This window comes from Lactuca saligna, chromosome 7 (assembly GCF_052625555.1).
Source record: "Lactuca saligna cultivar CGN05327 chromosome 7, ASM5262555v1, whole genome shotgun sequence".
Classification (NCBI taxonomy): Eukaryota; Viridiplantae; Streptophyta; class Magnoliopsida; order Asterales; family Asteraceae; genus Lactuca; species Lactuca saligna.
The window spans coordinates 66,485,316-66,490,594 of NC_136423.1; positions in this window are offsets into that span (position 1 = coordinate 66,485,316).

Genomic DNA, 5,279 nt, shown 5'->3' on the forward strand with positions numbered 1-5,279 from the left:
TATAAGTCATTTAGCCATATTAGTTAATAGTTGCTATCAAGTTACATTATAAAATTAAAACGTTACTTCAATGGCATTAATTTTCCTACAAATCGTCTTTATATTTTAATTTTACAATGGAAAATTAATAGAAGTTCTACCAACTATAATTAATACGCATTACGAATTTCTACAAACTATAATTGTTGATATGGTAGACAGGAAAAATAATTTGTACCATCTTCACCCCGAGTAAAAACCATTAGTAACCCTACATTGACTAATTAATTATACATAAGTGGATTTCTGTAGCCATATTGAACCTTACGCAGTTCATACATGCAGCAAGGACTATTCGAGCACTAGAGAACAAACATGTCTACAGAAATCTACGATACCTTCCCTAAATAGCCTGACTGCAGCGCAACAAATAACTAAAACTTATCTAACTGAGAGCAACAGTTTTAAACCTGGACGGAAGGCCTTGCGAGACTTTCCACCGTCTCCGCGACTTTCGTAGGTTGCCCTTCCATCGCCCGCCGTCGCCATAAGGAACCTGGAGCTATAACTAGCTATAAGTGAACGTGCAAGAAAAAGCCGCAGAGAGGAGAAAAACTCAGGTAGAAATCAGGGTTTTTTTATCGTGCAGGCTAAGGAAGTTCTGTTGTGATATATACGCATTAAACTTCTAGGAGTGTTGGAGATTGTTTATTTAAAAATATTTATTTAAAATGCATATTAATTTAATTTATACTGTGGTACCGTTAATAAATAAACTTAAATGTTTAAATAGACAAAAAATATATATGTATTTATTAACTTAACTTCAGAGTATTCAATAAATTACTTATTGTTTATATATTTAAAACTTGTTAATAGAAAGAAATTAAAGCTATTTTTTAACACTCTTAGATTTATAGACGATCTCTTTTCTTTTGAAAAAACCATATACATATGACATATCATCTAGTGCAACCGTAGGTAACTATATATATTAAATAAATCTAATATTTTTTCTTGTCTATCATCATTTAGTTAAGAAAACATTAAAATGAAAACAATTTTTTATATTCAGACTTTCATTACCGGAAGTCTAGATGCATTATACAAATCGTAGTAGCTTGCTTCAAAACCAAACAATTAGATATGTGTTTACTTCTGGGATTTGATGAGTTTTAAGCCTAAAATCGACGAAAAAAGAATTATCGGAGTTTACGGCGCAAACTTACGGCCGTGAAGAGCTTACGACAATAAACTCCATTTGCGGCCATTGGCTTACGGTCACAAGTTTACAGCCGTAAACCCCCGTTGACCGTAAACTCCCGGTTGATTTTAAACCAAATTTTAAAAATTAATAATTCACTTTTAGGCTCGAATTTAAATCATTTAAAATATTATTTGCTCAAATATCTTTCTTGTCTTACTTAGTATGTTTTAGTGCATATCAAATGGCAGCCTTAAAATTCGCAGACATGCACAATCTGACAATGGTACTGGCTGATCCACCGGTGGCCCATTTAGATTTCAAGTCAATGATTCATGGACTAAAAGAATGTTGTTTGGCCTCCGCTATCACCATGAACACCGTTGTTTATCAGAAAATCATAAGAGAGTTCTGGCAGAGTGCCAAAATGACAAGAGACACAATCGTTCAAGGTTGCAAAGTTGTGATCAATGAGCAGTTCATCAGAGAGACATTGTTGATTAATGACCTACTGAGTTTTCCCACCAAAATTGGTATTGAAGATGCTCAGAAAATTTTGAAGAAAGATGGGGTATAAAGGCGATTCTCCTCCGATAATGAAAAAGCTTCTACCACCCTACTAGAGATTCCTAGCCCATGCGTTCGTGAGTTGTATCTCAGGCAGGAGGTCTGATGCAGATGAAATATCCCTGAGAAACACTGGTGCTATAGTTTCTCTTGCTTCAGGAAGTGGTTTCAACTTTTCAAGGTTTATCCTGGATGAATTTGTGGTCAACATCAATGCCATCACACGGGATACCTTTTTGATGTATCCTAGATTCATTCAACTCTTCATCAACAAACAATTTCCTGACATGGTAAAGGAGGGAGATACACTTGATATGAATTCCTTGGGCCCTCACACTATTGAGCTAATTAAACAAAATCGCAAAGGAAATGTTACTTTTCAAGGACTATATCCATTGGTTAAATTCGGACGATTTGCTGAGCCGAATGTGGCGTCCGAATCCCACAGATCTTCTGATAAGATATCTTCGCTCACGTCGTGAGTCTTATACGTAGACTTGACTTCTGCATTTTAGGCCTGAAAAGTGGTGATTTGACTCCTCACGTCGTGAGTTCAGTTAAATTAGGGTTTTCGACACGCGTTCTACTCTCAGACAACTGTATCTTCGGAAGGCCACAACTTTTGCATACGAGCTCCGTTTTCGATGTTCTTTATATCGACGTGAAGGTGGAGACATACTCTACAACTTTCATTTAGATAATTAAGGCTAAAAAGTAGTCTATCCTAAACTCACCTGTTACACTAAACTACGTTTTGTCGGTTTTGTCGCAGATCTATGATTTGTCATAACTTCTTCGTTATAATTCGGATTTTAGTGTTCTTTATATTTTTGGAAACCTAGTTGCGATCTCTATCACTTTATTTATCCCAATTAAGGTTATTGAAAAATTTATTTTTGACCTAAATTTTGCTGGTGTTACATATATATATATATATATATATATATATATATATATATATATATATATATATATAAACATTTAATTAAATAAAAAGTATGTATTCCCATTACACCAAAATACACATACAATATGCATCACTAATTGTGTGAATAAAACAATAATCATATATGTAACTACTCGAAACTAATATCGAACATCCTAGCAAACTTAACGAAACATGCATCCCACAAACAAATTTCACAATTAAACAACCAACTATATTGATACATAAAAGTTGTTCCATAACTGCTCACAGAAGGATGCTTTGCATAACTTTTATGTAAGTCATGGAATTTTATCTGCTTTGTTCTCCTTACCAAGTGGTTTTGAACCTTGTTACATGTATGTCTTAGATTCTAAATTCTTCTAGTATTAACGTAGGCATTATTTAAAATGATCAGAGCTTCTTGCTTCCTTTCAATGCCTTCGGCCATGAACATCATTTCTAGAATGAAGACCACATCCAACTGCCCCTGATCGGCTGCATCTTGAAGCAACTGTTTCCTTGCTATTTCTTCCCATATCGTAAAATACTTCGTCTGGCATACAATAAGTAATCATAGAATTTTAAAAATACAAATATAGAAAACTAATTGAATTCACAATTATCTTATTGCTTAAAAATTAGTACCATTCCATCGTTGAAGAGTACGTGTTGGTTGTTCAACTTTCTGCATTTGCTTATGACTTCATACTGTTGAACACTTAATGGACAAAACCTTAATCGATTTGTGTCTATGGTTTTATATATTGTGTCTGATGTTACAAAATCCCTAAAGAGCTTGCAACTATAATTCACAAATCAATAAAATTCATCTATTAAACACTAACTTAAGTATGTATACAAGTATACAATAAGTAATGCACATCATACTTACACTAACTATCACTTAAAAGCATCGATTAGTAAATTTCCCCCAACCGTAGTTACTATTTTTTCGATCAAGTGTGATGGCAAAGTAGTGATCCTTGTTCCGTGTTGTCTTGTTTGCATACTTTCTGATTAATAACTCGCTGCCATTATGTTGAACTGCGTCGAGTGTAATTCAAATTATGTAACAACAATGATTTTAAGGTTTATTGATCAATGTGCCGAAATTTTGATTGTTGAGAATGGATTGTAGTTGATCTATCACCGATAAACTAAAACGACGGGATGAATCTGACTAAAAATTATGGCGCCTAAGTGTTTAGACTATGAATTGACATAATTGTCCTTTAACATACAAAGGTTACTACGTAAACGGTTAGGGTATTTTTTTTCCATACCTATGGGAATTTCTGTAAATAAATTGACGGTTTGAATTTAAAAAGATGAAGTTAAATAAAATTATAGATTAAATTTAGAGAGATGGATTTAAATAAAATTATTAACATAAGTAGGATTCGAACCTGCGACTTCGGGTAAGAAGCAAGACGCATTTTCTAGCTAAACTAAAGTAACTTCCATTTCAACAAATTGAAAAACCATAATATTATGTTCATTAATATTGCAGCTCGTATGTCATCCATGGATACCATAAGAAACTACCATGTTGACAAATGACCCATATGTTATCTATGGACAACATAAGACACTACCATGTTGACCAATAACCCATACGTCATCCATGGACACCATAAGACACTACCTTGTTGATCAATGACCCATACGTCATCTATGGGCAACATAAAACACTACCATGTTGATCGACGACCCATATGTCATCCATAGACAACATAAGGCACTACACTGTTAACCAATGACCCATATGTCATCCATGGACACCATAAGACACTACCATGTTGACCAATGACCCATATGCCATCCATGGACACCATAAGACACTACCAAGTCGAACAATGACCCATATGTCATCCATGGACACCATAAGACACTACCATGTTGACCAATGACCCATATGTCATCCATGGGTATACCATGTACACCATAAGCAACTACCATGTTGACCACTGACCCATATGTCATCCATGGATACCATAATCAACTACCATGTTAACCAATGACCCATATGTCATCCTTGGACACCATAATACACTACCATGTTGAGCAATGACTCATATGTCATTAATGGGTATCGATGGACACCGTAAGCACCAACCATGTTGACGAATCACCCATATGTCATCCATGGAAAACATAAGACACTACCATGTTGACTAATGACCATACGTCATCCATGGACACCATAAGATACTACCTTGGTGAACAATGATCCATATGTCATACATGGACACCATAAGACACTACCATGTTGACCAATGACCCATATGTCATCCATGGACACCATAAGACACTACCATGCTAACCAATGACCCATATGTCATCCATGGGTATACCATGGACATATACACCATAAGCAACTACCATGATGAACAATGACCCATATGTCATCCACGGACACCATAAGACACTACCATGTTGACCAATGACCCATAATTCATCCATTGACACCATAAGCAACTGCCATGCTGACTAATGTCCTATATGTTATCCATGGACAACATAAGACACTACCATGTTAACCAATAACCCATATGTTATCAATGGGTATACCGTGAACACCATAAGCAACTACCATGTTGA